General features: G+C 51.3%; 2 protein-coding genes across 13 annotated transcripts in view; both read right to left on the reverse strand.

Annotated features, from left to right (window-relative positions):
- LOC123349928 (immunoglobulin superfamily member 1-like) overlaps window positions 1–19,071 on the reverse strand; it is a 448,190-nt gene that overhangs the window by 68,577 nt on the left and 360,542 nt on the right. The gene's annotated exons all lie outside the window — the stretch shown is intronic.
- The window catches only part of LOC123349926 (immunoglobulin superfamily member 1-like), a 48,349-nt gene that overhangs the window by 16,714 nt on the left and 12,564 nt on the right, over window positions 1–19,071 (reverse strand). For 3 of the 12 annotated variants that reach the window (XM_044988228.1, XM_044988226.1, XM_044988225.1), the window contains exon 1: window positions 2,516–4,093. The exons of 8 other annotated variants lie outside the window; for them this stretch is intronic. The gene's annotated coding sequence lies outside the window, so the exon portion shown is untranslated. Of the gene's footprint in view, window positions 1–2,515; window positions 4,094–11,346; window positions 11,484–19,071 lie in introns of those variants that run through there. One more of the 12 variants, XM_044988220.1, reaches the window with a different exon arrangement.

Raw genomic sequence — 19,071 nt, forward strand, 5'->3', positions numbered from 1 at the left:
CCCCCTCCCTCCCCCTGTAGCAGTTACATTAAACAGTTAAGTCATCTTGGCGGCTATAAGTCTAGATCATTAGTAACTCTTCTTTTGAACCGTTATCTTGTCCTTTTCCCTTTGATCTGTTATCTTGCCCTTCAGCCATGCAGGCCTCATTACTACCGCTTTATACCGGTTTGAGCGGTGTTGCAACTGATAACTGACTGTTACACATTCCGTTTTCTGCTGCTGGCTGTTTAGGTCGATTAAAGTTCAAACATGGAGGAGCTTTGGTTCATTTAGGCCTAGAGCAGGGGGGCTTCATCGACACTCGTGGTCTTCCACCCTCCCGAGTTACCAAGGGTTATGCCTAGTGACACCAACAAGCCCATCTGCGCCCACCAGATGGCACCTGTTGGCGTGTTCCCTTAGGATTACATTGCTGACGACAAATACAACTTTCCAGTACTCGTCTGGCCATTTCGCTTAATCCAGGAGATACAAACTGGCTAAGAACGATTTGAACCATTTTATTCACTCCTAGGTGGGTGTTGCTGTGAACCTTTTGTAGCACCTCACTTTTCCCATGGTGCCTTTTCAGTATCTGAAGCTTGTAATTGCCATTGAGCTAGAGGGGATCCCTGTAGGGTCACTGCCCTGGCCGCCCTGTCAGCCAAGTGCCCTTCCATTGCGACGGGATCAGTCTGTCTGGTACGAGCCCTGCAGTGCATCAGTGCAATTTCCCCAGGAGCCTGAATGGCTTGAAGCAGTTCAGCAATTTCCTTTTCCATGGGCAATCTGAGCTCCAGACGAGGTAATGAAACCTCCTTCCTTCCAAATTGCACCCATGGCGCGACACACCCCAAAAGCATATTCTGAGTCCGTATAAATATTAACCCTTTTCCCTATAGCGTGAAGGCCGGCTGCGGTGAGGGCTGTTAACTCCGCAGCCTGGGCACTCACCCCGGGAGAAAGAGCTTCCCCTATTAATACAGTCTGCGTATCAGTAACTGCGTATCCAGAGTGTCGGATTCCTTCACGAACAAATGCAGATCCATTCACAAACAACTTCTCTTTTCCAATGTCCTTGTGCACCACAATAATGACAACCATTACTTCTAACTCCTTCACATCCTCTGTCTCTCGCTGCTTCTCCTCTTTCCCATCCTCTCCATCCACCTCTGTTCCATCCGTGACCTTTTCCCTTCCCCCGGACATTGCTACTGCCAACAGTGACACTCGCTCCTTTATATCCTTCTGCTTTTCCTTTTTTCTTTTTCTTTCTTCTTCTCTCTCCCATTAAACACTCTAGTAACAATGCTAACTACCTCAGGCAAACTTTTCCCTTGCATACCGTCTGGATGCTCTCTAAATCTCTTTGCAATATCCTCCGCACATTGTGACCTGAAAACCATTTTAACCATCTCCTTTCCATGATCAGTTTCAGGATTCAAATTCCCATGCATTGTGACTCCACAAAGTAGTCGAGCACAAAAGTCAGAGGGGTGCTCGTCCGGACGCTGAACACAAGCAGTCACCTTGCTCCAATTTGGAGTAGCCTCCCCTGCGTCTCATTGAAATGACCTGCAGATTTTTTTTTTACTTTTTGTCTTTCATCTTCTGTCATGAGAGTATCTAATAACTGATTTACATCTGCCCAAATGGGCACATGAGTGCAAAAATTGTGCGGAGCATCCTTTCCACTGCCTCAGGATTGTCTCGTAAGTGAGGCATAGTGCACTGCCACTTAAACAAATCTGAAGTTGCAAACGGAGTATGGATAAAAAGCATCTCATATGCCCCAGCAACCAGTGGAACTGGATAAGTTCTCAACGTGGCTTGTACTGTCAGGGGTGTCTCAGAAACATCCTCCCTCATGAAGTTAAGTAACCTAGTGGGGGTCCACAAGGGCGAGGACGAGGGCTGCTGTAATATTGGGAGTGTTTGAGAAGCAGCCCCTGGCCAAGTTTGCAAAAGGCCGGCTGGAGGCTGCACAGAGCGGGTAGGGCTGCCTGATCCCTCTGAAGACGAGGGAACATCACCCTGACCTCCCCCTGGATTCTCCTCTGTCCCTGAACTGTCAATAGCCTGCTGTCCTTGAATCCTTGCACTCCGCCGGACAGGGGGAAGAACAGGAACAAAGCTGTCCTCCTCCCGGTGTGACTCTGGGGCATACGGCGGGGGATTTTTACAAGAGCTCTCCATACAAACAGCTTCAGAAGCTACCCGTCCCTCCGTGGGTTTCTAATTATACCACACAAACAAATAATTCATTAGTCCCGGCCTAAGATCAACCAAAATATCCCTTAAGGAGTTCATCCTATCTGTGGAAAAGGTTCCACCCTCTGGCCAGTCTCTAGTCGGGGACAAATGAAAGGTACATGACGGCCACTGGATCCAACACAAATTTCTCATCGTAGCCTTGGACAATCCGGTTGTCCTGGATGTATCCTTCCAATCTCTCAGAATGAGAGATAACGGAGCATCCCCCAGGCATTTACTGCCACCTTGTCCCATTTCCCTGTACCGAGCGCTCAGTTACCTAGGTCCCGGGACTCCTGCTCAAAGGGCAGGTGGACGTTGCTGGATTTAAACGGGCTCAGGCTGGTTCATGGGACGACGCCTTATGCGTGAGATCCGACTCCTGGGCCAGGCTCCTCTCAATTGAAGGATGCGCGCTGCGTTGCGTCGGAGACGGACCCCCTCGCCCGAGAGTCAGACAGGTCCCATCGGGAGTGCCAAATCTGTCGGGGTTCTCTCTATCCCAGACTGTTCAGGTGCGTTGTCTGACTGCAAAGAGAGACAGGCAACACCAGCAAAGTCCAAATACCAAGTTCTTTATTAATGCATGCACACGTCAACAAAGAGCCAGCCCGTTCTCCACACAGAACCAGCCCCTCCCCTCTGCAGATTCAAACTGTGTTTTATCAGCTGCTCCGTGGCGTCATCACTTACGTCCCGTCATCACTGCACCTTCCCAGTTACACTTTCCCAGCATACAAGAGAAAAACAAAGAGCAACTGTTATTTCTTGATAAGCTTCAAAAAGGTACAAGTTGCTTCAAACCAGCTTCTGCAAGTATTTTTCCCAGACCTTGCAAGCAGTCTCTTATCTAACAATGTTGTAAATCTGGCCTGTTTACCCCAGCCAGTAAATTTTTTTTCTTGCTGTGTCATTGCTAAGCAAAACAGGCCATCAAGGCAAACTCATCATCTGCAATCTCCAGCCAAATCTACCGTGGTCAGAGCAAAGCCAGCTCCCTGCAGCACCCAGCAAACCACTTCCCCTCCTGCAGCTGGGCTCCCAGCCCCACAGACACCGAGCCTCAGCTCCTTTGTTCTTGTGACTGTATATAACCGTGTCTGGCCCCTGCCTCGTTCATTTTATCTGGCCTGCCCTGGACACAGAGAGACTCACAGGCTGGTCTCTGATGCCCGGCACTGCAGGGCCTGAGCGCCGCATAGGAAGGAGTCAACCTGCCACCCCCCCAGGAGGCAGGAAGGGGTCATTATCCGCATTCTACACAGGAGGAAACTGAGGCACAGACAGATTCACTTTCCTTAGTGAGCTCCTAGGGGCAGGGACTGTCTCCTCACTCTGTGTTTATGCAGCGCCTGGCACAATGGGGCCCTGATCAAGACTGGGCCCTACATGCTTCCCCAACACAAAGGATCCAGCACTATTGAGGCCAGTGTTTGCAGAGGTCTCCACTAACGGTGGGTGTCTCGGTTTGTGGGCGCTCGGCCTGAGATCCCCCAATACTGAGGCCACTCCACAAGGAAGGACACGTTTGAAAACCGCGAGGTGCTCCCATCACAAAGAGTCCAGTCTCCAGGGTCCATTCACTCCCTGGCTTCTCTGCTGGGAGGGCTGGGAGCCAGGACTCCTGGGTTCTCTCCCCGGCTCTGGGAGGGGAGTGGGGTTGTTGCCGGCACAAAGGCCCGAGGCGACAGCAACAGTGGTTCGTTGCCCGGTGTGCTTCGCTCCAATAGACACACCAAGGTGGAGAAGCAAAAAAAAAGGTTTATTTGAGATCTCAAAACCCGGTGCTCGGAGGCAGATAAGTCTCAAATCGAGCACCCTCCATACAAGCAGCTTTCTCTCTTTATACATGATTTTAGCTAAGCATCTCTATTACCCCCACTGCCCAGCTCCCCCTTCCCCCCCCCCTTCTTCCCTCCCTCCTAGTTCCCATACAGCAGATACATTATAAAGTAGCAATTACTCTAAACAGGTTAAATCATACTTGGCAGAAAATACATCATCTCGTTAGTAACTTTTTCCCGACCGGTTATTTTGCTTAACTCCCTCTGTGCTATCCAGGTGCAAGCAGGAATTGCCTTCTGGTATCAGTGCTGCACTGATAACACATTCCATTCTCGGTTACTGACTTGTAAGGTTGATCCGATTTTAAACATGGGCGCACTGTGGGCAAGTGTAAGGCAACTTTGGTTTATTTAGGCCTAATACAGGGAGGCCTCATTGGCACTGTTGTTTTCCACCCTTCTGTTAATAGTGGGCCATGCCTGGTGCCACCAACAATTCCCTCCTTTGAGAATACTCAACAAACCTTTGGCTGAGTGTTCTCATATACTGTGGACAAAATGTAATTGAGTTCCATGGAGCTGGGGCTGTCAATGAGAGGGTACATAGGGACCTTCGGGGCACGGGGGGTACAAAGTTTACGGAGGAGTAGTTAGAGAGATTAAACTCTTGGGCAAAGCAAATCTTCAGGTTCTCATATGTATTTGACTCTAATTTGTTAGGAATTCCCCTCCATCCCGCATGTGCCTGGGGAGAAACGGGAGTTAACGAGAGGAGTGTTCCCATAGCAAAGAGTAACGCTGTGGCAAACCCTAGGCCTGGATCCATACTGAGCAAGTGATCCTAAGGCCTAACAATTACAATTCCCCAAATACCCACAAAATTACTACTACTAATAACAAGCAGATTAAAAACAAAAGGGACCAAGCCCACAGGTTAGGCTGGCCCTGTGAAAATAAACACAGCCAACGTTCAGAGTGTTCACGGGGAGTGCGCTGTAACTGTCCAAATGGGTCAAGGGCATTCCCAACAGGCCTTACTGTCGCCTGAATAACAGTTTAAGTCCCAGATCGTCGTTGGCAGTCTTCTCCGCAGGTTGGACGGTCCACCGTTCAGGAGCTGGCACTGCTTTCAGACGGGAGTAGTGGATCCAGTTCTTGTATCCCTCGACCTTTGCTGCTGTGTGGGTGATCAGCAGGACGGTGTGAGGTCCCTTCCACTTCTCTTGGAGAGGCTTCTCCTTCCAGGTACGAACGAGAACGGAGTCACCAGGCTGCAGGGAGTGGACAGGGGCATCCAGCGGGAGAGGCTGCAAATCTTTGGTATACCTGTGGAGAGAACAGAGAACAGCAGACAGAGAGCACATGTACTGAGATAAGAAACCGCAGCCTACCTCCCACTCCCCTAACAGAACCGGTGTACCATTCATAGGCCATGCCCTCCCAAACATAATCTCGAAGGGACTAAGCCCTAACCTGCCCTTTGGGAGAGCACGAACTCGGAGCAAGACAAGGGGTAAGGCATCAGGCCACCGAAGAGAGGCCTCTTGGCAGACCTTTGAGAGATGCCGCTTGAGTGTCTGATTAGTACGTTCCACTACTCCACTGGCCTGTGGTCGCCATGGAGTGTGGAGCTTCCAGGTGATCTGTAGAACATCCGAAATCCCCTGAATGACTTGTGATGTGAAGTGTGTTCCGTTGTCAGATTCCATCCACTGGGGGAGTCCAAAGCGAGGAATAATTTCCTTGACAAACTTGAGAGCTACCGTTCTGGCAGTGTTGTTACGGCATGGGAAGGCTTCAGGCCATCCGCTGAATCGATCCACCATGACGAGGAGGTATCTGAACCCTTGGGTTCGGGGGAATTCAGTGAAGTCTACTTGCCACACCAATCCTGGCCCTGGGATAGGTTCCAGAGCGGCTGGTGGCACTGACACTCCTGGTCGAGGGTTGTTCTTTTGACAGACTAAACATTCAGCCTGTACCTGAGAAGCCAGGGGTCTCAACCCAGAGGTTAGAAAATACTTATTCATAAGCTGGGTGAGAGCCTCCCTTCCAGCGTGAGTGGTCTGATGTAGTTTCTGTAGTACTGGCCATATCAGGCTTTTAGGTAGGAGGATTTTTCCTTCTGTGGAGTGGAGCCATCCCTCCTTTTCCTGGAGCCCAAGTGAGTCGGCCAGATTCCTTTCTTCACGAGAGTACTGAGGGGCTGGGAGCTCACCCACTGATGGGATGAGGGCATGCACATGGGCCTCCTCAGCTTCCAATGGTTCCAGGGTGGCAGCTCGCTTGGCTTCCCTGTCGGCCCTGGCGTTGCCCTTGGCTACGTCCTGGTCTTCTCTTTGATGGGCTTTGCAGTGCACCACTGCTACCTCTGAGGGGAGCTGTACCGCTTCCAGAAGCTGGAGAATTTGTGTCCCATGCTTGACCGGGGACCCTTGAGCTGTAAGCATTCCTCTTTGCTTCCAGAGACCTGCATGAGCATGTAGCACTCCAAAGGCATATCTGGAATCAGTAAAAATGTTAACTCTTTTTCCTTTTGACAGTTCGAGTGCACGGGTTAAAGCTACCAATTCAGCCAGCTGGGCTGATGTTCCGGCAGGCAAACCCTCCGCTTCCACAGTCTCGTGGAGAGTTACAACAGCGTAGCCCGCCCTCCTTTGCCCATCTGTAACAAAGCTGCTGCCGTCAGTGTACCACTCATAGTCTGCATTGGGGAGTGGCTGATCTTTTAAGTCTGAACGGCTGGAGTACTGGGCATCTATGATTTCTAAACAGTCGTGTTCCTGCTCCTCTGTTTCTGGCAACATGGTGGCTGGGTTAAGAGTGGGGCAGGTCTGCAGGGTAACTTCAGGATTTTCTAGGAGTTTAGCCTGGTACCGAGCTACCCGAGCCTGCGTGAGCCAGAGACCACCCTGTCCAGCAGGGCTTGAACCATGTGAGGGGTATACACCTGCACAGTTCCCCCCCAAAGTCAGTTTCTCTGCTTCACTAAGCACCAGGGCAGTTGCTGCGACTGCTCGCAAGCATGCTGGCCAACCCTTGGCAACTTGATCCAGCTGTTTAGAGAAATATGCCACAGGACGTTTCCAGTTGCCTAATAATTGAGTAAGCACCCCTAGAACCACTCCCTTTCTTTCATGCACATACAGTTGAAACGGCTTAAAGAGGTCTGGCAGACCGAGTGCAGGGGCTTCCATTAGCTTTCTCTTTAACACTTTAAATGCCTTGTCAGCTTCTGAGGACCAGTGAAAGGGGTCGTGATCCATTCCCTTAACACATTCATACAAGGGCTTAGCCCACAGTCCGAACTCTGGGATCCATATTCTGCAAAAGCCTGCCATGCCCAGAAAAGCCCTGAGCCGTTTACGATTGCTTGGGACAGGAATTTGACAGATAGCTTCCTTCCTTTCGTTTGAAAGCTGCCTTTCCCCCTGTCTTATGTGAAATCCTAAGTACTGTACTTCTGAGAGGGCAATCTGAGCCTTGCTCCGAGCTACCCGGTATCCTCGGAGCCCAACAAAGTTCAGGAGGCTCACAGTGGCGTGGAGGCAAGGGGTTAATCCCACCGCCCCAATTAACAGGTCGTCCACATACTGCAAGAGGAGGATCCCGTCCGGAGTATTCCACTCCTCCAGGTCTTTGGCCAGAGCCTGGCCGAAAAGGGTGGGGGAGTTTTTAAATCCCTGTGCTAAAACAGTCCAGCAAAGTTGTTTCTTAACCCTTTTCTCGTCTTCCTACTCGAAGGAGAAAATCTCCTGGGATTGTGTGTCGACCGGAATTGTGAAGAAAGCATCTTTCAGGTCTAGGACCGAAAAGTGGGTGTACTGCCCCCCTATAGATGCCAACAGTGTATACGGGTTTGGAACAAGGGGGTGCAGAGTCTTAACCCGTCCATTAACTGCCCTCAGGTCCTGGACCAGCTGATAGGTACCATTGGGCTTTCGAACAGGCAGGATGGGGGTGTTCCAGGCTGACTGGCATTCTCGCAGTACCCCATACTTCAGAAACTGATTTATAGTTTCCTGCAGCCCTTCTCTGGCCTCCCTCTTGATCGGATACTGCTTGATTCGCACCGGACCTTTTCCTGGCAGGAGCTGAACCTTAATGGGGGTGTGATGTGCTGCCTTTCCTGGGGCCCCCGATGCCCATACTAGAGGAAAAACCTGGTCCTCCCACTGGCTCCACTCTGGGGCTTGCATGGCTGAGGGCTCAACTGCAAGAGTCATTATCCAGGCATTCTCTGGGGGCAGGGTGAGGGTGATTTCATCTTGGGTGAAGTGCAGGGTGGCACCTAAGCGACAAAGCAGATCCCGTCCCAGTAGAGGCGTTGGACAGTCGGGGAGGTAAACCAGCTTGTGGGAGAGAGTTCTGTCTCCCAAAGCACATTCTGCTGGAGCATACACTGGACACTTAATTCCTTTTCCTGTAGCACCGACCACAGTGAGGGAATCTGCCACAGGCAGCTGAAGGGGTTGATTTACAGCGGTTCGAGCTGCTCCAGAGTCTACTAAAAAGTCTATTTCCGAATTTCCCACCCGCATTTTTACTCGGGGTTCTGGGGGCAGGATAGTCCGTCTCCCCTGACACCCCTAGTCTTGATTCTCTGCTGCCATCATAGGGGTATCTTCCCTCTCGGGGCACTCATTTTTCCAGTGTCCCTCCTTCCGGCATATGGCACACTGATTGCGACCCAAACGCCTTTTCTGTGAGCCAGGGCGCCCACGTCCACGGCCTCTCATTCCCCGGCCCCTTCCACCTCCTTCCTGAAACTTCCTTTTGTCACCAGCCTGAACTGCTGCAACCATCATCTTCACTTGCCTCTTTTCCTTCTCTCCCTCTCTGAGGCTGTAAACCTTGTTTGCAGTTTCCAAAATCTGTGCCACAGACATGCCCATCAAATCCTCCTTTTTCTGCAATTTTTTTTTAATGTCAGGGGCCGCACGGCTGGTAAAGATACCCTTTATAATTGCCTCAGTTGCCTCAGCATCAGGGTCTGCGTTAGTGTGTTGCCGAATGGCATCCCGGATACGCTGCAGAAAAGCGACCGGACTTTCCTTAGGCTCCTGTATGAGCTCGTAAGGTTTGGCCCAATTGTTATGGCGAACAGCTGAGTGCCGGAGTCCGTGCAAAAGCAGCTCCTTATACACGGTGAGGCGGGTCCGATCCAGTGGATCATTAGGATTCCACCCAGGATTTGCTGTGGGGACCATGACAGCAGGAATGGGGACATGAACCTGATCCTGATCATGCCTTATTTGTGCTTCTTCCCTTGCCTTAGCTATAACCTGGTTCCTCTCCACTTCAGACAACAGGGTCCTCATAAGGATATTACAGTCATCCCAGTCAGGCTTATGGCTGGCAAAACATCCCTCAAAAACCGAAATGAACTTGCTGGGATTCGTGGAGAATTCCCCTGCCTATCCCTTAAAGGCTGCTAGGTCCACTGGGTTAAAAGGCACATGCGAGTAAACTAGCATAGTAGTGGCCCGGCGCCCCTCCGCTACCGGGCGGGCCACCACAGTCTCAGTAATCAACGGATAAAGTCCCACTGAAGGAGCAATCTCTGGAACCCGAGGCACCTGGTCTTTATATGGTGGGGGTGTAGGAGCCGAAGGGGACACCGACTCTGCCATTACAACCAGGGAGGGGTTCGGGGAACTAACAGCAGTGACTACCGAGCCTGTCGGAGTCAAATTACACTCTTGCAACAGATCTGACCTATCTCTTAACAACATAAACAACTGTACATACATATGTTCATTCCACTTATTCATTCGCTGACAAAACAAAGCTAATTGAAGGATCGTGTTGTAATTAAGTGATCCCTCCGGTGGCCACCTCTCCTGGCCCTCTAGCTGGTACTGAGGCCAGTCTACTGTACAGAATCTTTTTAGTTTACTTTTAGTCAATGGATCTTTTCCAAACACTTTCCAATTCATCAGAATGCATTCTAAGGGTGTACACTGTACCCTGCCTGTACTCTGTCCCTGCCCCATACCTATGGGAAGACACTGGGCGTCCCCAGGTTTTAACAGGCAAACAAAAGGTTAACAGCACTGGACTGTTCCTACCTTATCCACGAGACCGGTTCCCCACCGTCGCCCGCAGCTGCTTCTCCACTATCTGAGCGCGTTGCACCGTAGTGCCCTCCGGGGTCGACCACACCACGTCTCCGCCGAGGCCCCCGATGAAGTCACCGGTGCGCGCTGGGCGTCGGTCGTCGCCGCAATCTGTCGACCTCCAGGAGGGGTCCGGGCAAGGCTAAATTTAGCCTCGAGCCCACCCAGGGACGCCAAAACTGTTGCCGGTACAAAGGCCCGAGGCGACAGCAACAGTGGTTCGTTGCCCGGTGTGCTTCGCTCCAATAGACACACCAAGGTGGAGAAGCAAAAAAAAAGGTTTATTTGAGATCTCAAAACCCGGTGCTCGGAGGCAGATAAGTCTCAAATCGAGCACCCTCCATACAAGCAGCTTTCTCTCTTTATACATGATTTTAGCTAAGCATCTCTATTACCCCCACTGCCCAGCTCCCCCTTCCCCCCCCTCTTCTTCCCTCCCTCCTAGTTCCCATACAGCAGATACATTATAAAGTAGCAATTACTCTAAACAGGTTAAATCATACTTGGCAGAAAATACATCATCTCGTTAGTAACTTTTTCCCGACCGGTTATTTTGCTTAACTCCCTCTGTGCTATCCAGGTGCAAGCAGGAATTGCCTTCTGGTATCAGTGCTGCACTGATAACACATTCCATTCTCGGTTACTGACTTGTAAGGTCGATCCGAGTTTAAACATGGGCGCACTGTGGGCAAGCGTAAGGCAACTTTGGTTTATTTAGGCCTAATACAGGGAGGCCTCATTGGCACTGTTGTTTTCCACCCTTCTGTTAATAGTGGGCCATGCCTGGTGCCACCAACAGGGTCTAGTGGAGAGAGCAGGGGGATGGGGGCCAGGATCCTGGGTTCTGTCCACAGCATCACCACTGACTTGTAGGGCACAGTGCAAGTCTGTACTATACACTGAGGTTTATAACCTTCAGCTCCGTCCATCACCCCCTAACTGATGTGTTGGCTGGGAAAGGTCCCCCTGCTCTGCAGCTCCCCTGGGGGCAGGGATCCCCCCCTCCCTCAGCCCTGAACCTCCAGGAGCTGCTGCTCTCCCCTGGCTGGGGAAGCCCCCAGTGACTGCATCCCTGGCTGGGCGTCCCCTCTGCTGGTCCCAGGGCTCAGGACAGGGCCTGACTCTAAGCGTCCTGTCAGCGCAGAGACCCCCTGACGGTCTAGCTGGGTGTGGGGCTGGGAGCCGGGGTGCTGAGCCGAGCCCCTCACCTGCTACAATGATCTCGACGGGGTTGCTCAGATACGACCAGTGACTCTGATATGTTATTGAGTGACGGTCACAGGTGTAGCTCCCTCCATCTTCCCGGGTGACATTGGGGATGGGAAATTCAGCCACGGTCCCATCAGGTACCAGCCGCACCTGCAGGTTCAGGTGTCCAGCTTTACGCAGAAAGAACGTCATGCCCGGGTACCAACCCGCACAGCGGATGGTGATGCTTCCCCCGAGTGCCACCACCGTGCTGGCGATCACCCAGATGGTGGGTTTGAGAAATTCACGCCCTGCTTTGAACAAGAGACAGGAGTTAAACAGAGGAGACACCCCCCCCCCCGCCTCCCCTCCACCCCAATTCAGTCCACCCGTCTTTTGGCCTCCCTAGGAGTCTGTCCCCTACCAGGGTTGGCACTGCCTGCCCATGGGGCTCGGGGGCAGGGGGGTCACCCAGACATAGCTGTGATGAAGTGGGGGATTTTCTTGTGTTTGCCTTGGTTTTCCAGTGGGTTGCATACGGAGGGAGTGGGACTCAGTATCCCTGGGTGTTACTGGTTTAATGAGGTGAGGGGAGAGGGAGTTTGTTGTTACACAGGACCGGACAGGGAACTTGGGACCCCAGCTGATGGCCTGGAGGATGGAGACCCCAGTGACTGGGGAGCTGAGGACCAGAGGACCCAGCTCAGGAGTCACAGATGGTTGTGGCCAGTGGGAGGACAATGGGCTGTGGGGACAGGACCCCAGTGTTCAGGCCGCATAAACCTTCCCACATGTGGCCTGCGAGTGCCATCAAGCACATTCAAGCAAAGAAACTGGACTGTCCTGGTGTAACTCACACCAAGGAATGGGAGAGATGCTGGGGCATCCATGGGAACGTTGGTGGGTTCAAACTTCCCCAGGTCATTGGCTGGAGTGACCCCGCTCAGTTCGGTCTCGAAGGGGGGAGAGATGTGATGAACTGGGAATGTTCTTAATGTTTTCTCTGAATACTGTGTTGGTGCCTCAGTGTCCCCCCTGCAGTTCTTAATATCTAGGTGGTGGGATCAGGGTGTGTGATTGCTGCAGAGGAAGGGGCCAGTGCACCTAAATGCCTGACACTCTGTCTTCTAGCAACTGATGGCCTGGGCCCTCCCCTGCAAAAGTGCCAACTGAAGGTGTTGGAGACAAAGGGATCAGGTGACCTCCTGGCCCAGGAAAGGAGCTGAGCAGAGGAGGAGGGGCTGGAGGGGGGTGTCAGTCTGGAGCTGGCTGGGGACGAGGAGTGAAGTGCAGACGTGGGGGTCTGGCTCACTGCCCCCCACAATGGACCCGGCCGAGGGGTCCCGTTCTCTGTACCGACAAGCTCTGTTTTAGACCCTGTTCCTGTCATCGAATAAACCTCTGTGTTACTGGCTGGCTGAGAGTCACGTCTGACTGTGAAGTGGGGGTGCAGGACCCTGTGGCTTCCCCAGGACCCCGCCTGCGCGGACTCGCTGTGGGAAGCGCACGGAGGGGCAGAGGATGCTGAATGCTCCAAGGAGAGACCCAGGAGGTGAAGCCGTGTGAGCTTCTTGCCCTGGAGACAGTCTGCTCCAAGGGAGGGGAGGCTCCCCAGAGTCCTGACTGGCTTTGTGGGGAGCAGTTCCAGAGCATCGCCCGGGGACTCCGTGACACCCTGTGAGGGTCTGGCTGGGGGTGGGGCTGGGAACGGGGATGCTGAGCCGGGCCCCTCACCTCTCACCACCAGCTCCACGGGGTTGCTGGGGTACGACAAGGTGGACGGCTCCGATTGGCTGTGATAGGAGCAGCTGTAGCTCCTGCCGTGCTCCCGGTGCACGTTGTTGATGTGAAACAGAGGCAGAAAGTCCGAATTCACACTTTGGACATGGCGTCCCTCTTTATTCAGCACAAACCGCACGCCCCGGCGCTGCCCCCAACACCGGACGGTCACGGCTGCGCCCAGGGAGACCCCCCAGCTGGGGCTCAGCAGGGAGATGCTGGGTTTGGGGTAGCTGGGCTCTGCAGTGGGAAGCAGACAGGCCGTGAGACGCAGGCGCCGTCACTCAGCCCTGGGGCCCGTCCTCACCCCGCGGCCTCAGTGCGGGGTTGTCACAGACTCACAGATCCTGCCTGCTCTTTGCACCGTGCGGTCTGTGGGGGGACCCCCCTTCAGTGCGACAGCCCTTCTTGGGGAAGTTTGGGGGTTAAGCCCCTCCACCTCCTGGAGCCTCACCTCTCTGAGCCTTAGCACGTCTGTCTCTGCCATGGGCCCCCTCAGGGAGGCCACTCGCTCTGGACCCCTGGGGCCTCCACCCCCCAGAGAGGTTGATGCAACCGTGTTCTCTAGCCCGGACCATTTATTGAGCGTCTGAACACAGCAAAGAAAACTCTCAGGGTCTCAGTCCTGGCCTCCCTCAGCCAGCGCCAGCTTGAGGCACCAGCGCCCCAAGCATGTGCTTGGGGAGGCACTTTTCAAGGGGCAGCATTTGAGCGCCAGAGGCGGCACTCCGTCGTCTTTTTCCTTCGGCAGCGGCACTTCGGCTTTTTATTTATTTATTTTTTTGTTTGGGGCAGCAAAAAACCTAGAGCCGGCCCTGGCCTCAGCCCAGCACATCCCAGTCTGCTCTGCATCCCGGTGGGCTCTGCCTGCTCCCCCTCTTCAGCCCAGAGACCCCCTGCTTCCCAGCTGGGCATCTCATATCACCAGGCCCAGGCCCTGCCTCTGTCCATTGTCTTCTCTCCAGGGAAACGGGGCGCCTGGGCCTCCTCTCCCCTCTTCTGTCCTCGGCCCCCTCTGGCTGGAACTGGCTGGTCAGGTCACCGGGGTCCTCTCATCGCAGCCCATTGTCCTCCCACTGGCCAGAACCAGCTGCGAATCCTGAGCTGGGCCTCCGGGTCGCCAGGTCCCCAGTCGCTGAAGTGTCCGTCCTCCTGGCCATTGGCTGGGGTCCCAGTTCCCTCTCCGGTCCTCTGTACCAACAAACTCCCTCTCCCCTCACCTCGTTAAACCAGTAACACCCGGGGAAACTGAGTCCCACCCCCTCTGCATGTAAACCACTGGAAAAACCAAGGAAAAAACAAGCATATCCCCCACTTCGTCACACCATTTAGCCCAGTATCCTGTCCTCTGACAGTGGCCAGTGCCAGGTGCCTCAGAGGGAATGAACAGAACAGGGAGTCATCAAAGTGCCCATTCCCAGCTCCTGGCAAACAGGCTAGGGACACTCAGAGGATGGTGTTGCGTCCCTCCCCATCCTGGCTAATAGCCACTGATGGACCTAAACTCCACTTACTTATCGAGATCTTTTTAAAATCCTGTTATAATTTTGGCCTTCACAGCATCCCCTGGCAACAAGTTCCGTGGGTTGACTTTAGGTTGCGTGAAGAAGTTCTTCTTTTTGTTTTGTTTTTATGATCTGCTGCCAATTAATTTCCTTGCATGACCACTAGTTCTTGTGTTATGGGAAGGAGTAAATAACACTTCCTTATTCACTTTCTTCACACCAGTCATGCTTTTATAGACCTCTATCCAATCCCCCCTTAGTCGTCCCAGTCATTTTAATCTCTTCTCCTGTTTCATACCCCTAATCATTTTAGTTGCCCATCTCTGTACCTTTCCCCATTCCAATATCTCTTTTTTGTGATGGGGTGACCGGGTCTGCGAGCAGTTTTGAAGAGTTGGGTGAACCATGGATTTATATAGCGGCTCTATGATAATTTCTGTCCTACCTGTCCCTTTCCTAATGGTTCTTAACATTTGGTTCCGCTTTTTCACTGCCGCTGCACACAGAGTGGATGTGAACCATCACGTCAGAGAACCATCCACAATGACTCCGCGATCTCTTTCTTGAGTGGTAACAGCTAATTTAGAGCCCATCATTTTGTATGTAGAATTGAGATGATGCTTTCCAATGTGCATTACTTTGCACTGATCAACACTGAATTTCATCTGCCATTTTGTTGCCCAGTCACCCAGTTTGGTGAGATCCCTTTGTAACTCTTCGCAGTCAGTTTTGGACTTAACTATTTTGAATTGTTTTGTATCATCTGCAAATTTTGCCAACTCGCTATTTACCCTTTCTTCTAGATCACTTATGAATATACTGAACAGTAATGGTCCCAGTACCGACCCCTCAGGGATACCACTATTTATCTCTCTCCATTCTGAAAACTGATAATTTATTCCTACCCTTTGTTTCCCATCTTTTAACCAGTTACTGATCCATGAGAAAACCTTCCCTCTTATCCCGTGATGGCTTACTTTTCAAAAGTCAGCTTAAATAATTTTTTTTTAATTTATATGTGTTTTAGAAATCTAGAACTGTTATGTGATTTGGTGTAATTTGCATTATCCTTATGTAAAATTTGAATTCTCCTAAGAAAACATTTAATTTATTAATATCTCTTTTATATGTTGCAGGTCAAAGTGAAAATGAAAAGACAAAAAAAAAAAGCAACAAGTTTTCCACTCAAAGGCCTCAAAAACCAACCACGGTGAAGAACACACCAAGAACCAAGAATATATCAACATGTCATCTGAAGGTTCAAGTGGTGTATCTACAGCCAACCAGACCAAGCACAAATACAGCTACTACTGAAGTGTCTCCAAAACCTAAAGGCAGTTCCTGATGTCTGTTGGTCAAGTGTTCCCATTTACTGAAGTTACAAAAGATGGCAACTGGTGCACCTCTTGCAAAAAAGCTTACGAAGGAAGAAAGCTTCCCAGTGCTGTAATTGGTAAAAGTGGAGGAGCTTGGTTTGCCAGACCGGTCAGCAAAGCCAATGCTGGCAAACTATGTGAAAAGGCTGCAAAACACTAGGCCTCTGGACTGCACCAACATGCAGAAAGCCTTATAAGCCAATCACTGTCAAAGCCAATTTTAGAAGTACTTAATGAGGCTCTTAAAAATGCTGGAGACACAACACAGTTCGTGCGAACAAACATGACTGTGGCATCCTACTTTCTATTTAAGCAAAAGATGCCACACACTACAAACTGGAGGCCAATGTTAAGTGCACAGTCACTTGTTCATCCTGAACTTGAACAGTGGTCGACCAGCAAATGCTCACTATCTTTCTGCAAGAAACTCAACTGACTGGCTAGACGCATGTGGTGCAACAGTGAAAGTCTTCAAAAAAGTGAAGAACTCTCACCACATTCAAAAAATTTGCGTACATATCTGATGAATGCACCGATGCAAACGGGCATGAAGTATGAAGACGTGTACGTTATCTTAATGTCAGGGGTAGGCCAGTAGATGCATTTCTAGATGTTCAAGTTATAGAAGACAAATTGGCTGCATTTGTGACAACCCACATGTTAGAAGAGTTAAATGCTTGTCAAACAGATGGCTGCTTGTGTATTTCTCTGGAAGACATGGTGGAGCACAAGCTTTGCTCAGAGAAAAGTGTAACCCTAATCTCACCTATACACACTGCATAGGTCACCTACTCCAACTAGTGCTAGTACGAGCTGCAGACTCTTCAAAAGAAATTTAAAAAACTATAGATTTAATGTCTTCATTATATTCTTTTTTCAGCAAGAGTCCAAAAAGACTGAATATCTTGGAAAATATAGAAGATACACTGGGACTGAAGTTCATATTAGGCCAATCTGGGAAAACCCGCTGGCTTTCTCATGAGCGATCCTTGTCTATTGTCTTGAAATTACTCCAGCCATTATTACTGGCTTTGGAAAGTATCTATTGAAATAGGATGGATCTAAGTAGTGAGGCTGGTGGATTACTTTTGCTACTACATTCAGAGAAGACTATTGCCATTTTCTCTCTCGTAAGTCTACTGTGGAAACCACTTGGATCATTAAACAATGAATCCAGGCATCTGCTACAACAGTAGTAGATCTTTGTCCAGCAATAGAAGCTATATTTGGATCAACCAGAGAGCTATCCATTGAAAAAGTACCGGAAGAAGCAAAGACTTCAGTCCAGAAGTTGACTAATGAAGGCATTTATATTGATTCCTTAAGTGAAGAGGACAAGAAGTGTTTGTTAAGCCAGCTGAAAAAGTACACAGACCTGATTCTTACAAATCTACAACAGCAACTTCTAGATTCTACTCAACCTCTAACTAGCTTTTATAGATCCCTGTCCTATAAAATACAGACAGTTGAGTGGAGTGAGGCACCACCAGCAATGGGGCTGCCACGTGATCAGGACAGAACAGAGACTTTGAACACACAGGGGAATATCATATGACAATTGAATGAAGATTTGACTTCAACTTCTTTTGTATCATCACTAGTGGCTCAACCCGATCTTTGTGCCACGTTTCCTGAGATGAAAGAAGTAGGAATTCATCACTTTTTCCTCACTGAATAGGATTTTGTGTTCTGAAAGAAGTCGCCTTCTGCCTCATCATGGGAATGAACTAATGAGCATATTGTGACGAAGTGGGGCTGTTCGTACTGGGGGCTGGGAATGCTGGGTGCAGGCCTCTAAGTATCTAGCAAAGCAGAAGGCCGGCGCAACCGAATGCCTGACACTCTGTCTCCTAGCAACTGATGGCCCGAGCACCTCCCCTGCAAAGGTGGATCTAAAGGTGTTGGAGACAAAGGGGTCAGGTGACCTCCTGGCCCGGGAAAGAAGCTGAGCAGAGAGGAGGGGCCGGAGGGGGTTGGGCAGACTGGAGCTGGCTGGGGAAAAGAGGGGAAGCAGAGACAGGGCTCTGATCCCCAATGGGGGCTGTGGGGCTCCTGGGGCCCCAAGATGGACCTAACAGGGGGGATCCGGTTATCTGTGCCTGCAAGACCTGTGTTGGACTGTATTCCTGTCGTCTAAATAAACCTTCTGCTTTACTGGCTGGCTGAGAGTCCTTGTGAATCGGCAGGGAGCCCAGGGGTGCAGGGCCTGACTCCCCTACACTCCGTGACACATATCAATTGAAGAAATGGAAGTATCGGACACACAAGAACCACCGAAGATGAATGCGCTGCATTCAAGAAGTTCATTAACAGAGCTGTGCAAAATTATAACAGGAAACCAAGAAGGATGTAGACGTAGTGCTGCATGGAAGGCTTGAGTAGCCAACTTTCATTTGTGATGATTTTAAAACGTGTTAAATCTAATAAAATGGTCATGAAACATTTTTCAGTTTTTACTGTGGTGTCACACAGCCCCCCTCACCCTCATGATCTCAGCCCTTATCAGCCCTGACCGCCCCCTATAAATTGGAACAACTCCCCTAATTTCAATTCCTGGGGAAAACTCTGGAGGGACATGGGTTGGGAGGGGCAAAGGGATACGGGACCCCCACCCACTGGTGAGGATAGTTGAGTCTTCTTGTGCTCCTGCCGTGGGGCTGGATTGCAGCCAATGCCCCCCAGAGGGGAGAGACCCCCGTGTCCCATTGCCCACCCCCGTGAGCCAGCCATTCCCCAGCCCTGCAGCAAGGAGATACCCCACGCCCCTCCCAGAGCCGGGGGTGTGTGATGTTCCTCTGGTGTTATCTGGATGGGTGATCTGCTCGGTCACTCCAGCACTCGACTCTGGGAGCCAGCCCCACCCTGCTCCGCTGGGAGACCCCCACTCCTGGGCTGCTCCCCCACAGCCTCTGGCGTGTGAGCGGCTCCCAGCTACAGAGTGAGAACTTTGGGCAGCCGCTGCTGGGACTGTGCAACCGAATGTCACCAGCCGATATCTCCGGTCCCAGACACCCCCGTGGGAACCTCCGTCCTGCAGTGCCCAGTTCTGCCCGCTGGAGGATGCAAACTTATATGAGTTTCTTAA

The sequence above is a fragment of the Mauremys mutica genome, chromosome 15 (genome assembly GCF_020497125.1).
Source record: "Mauremys mutica isolate MM-2020 ecotype Southern chromosome 15, ASM2049712v1, whole genome shotgun sequence".
NCBI classification, from domain to species: Eukaryota; Metazoa; Chordata; order Testudines; family Geoemydidae; genus Mauremys; species Mauremys mutica.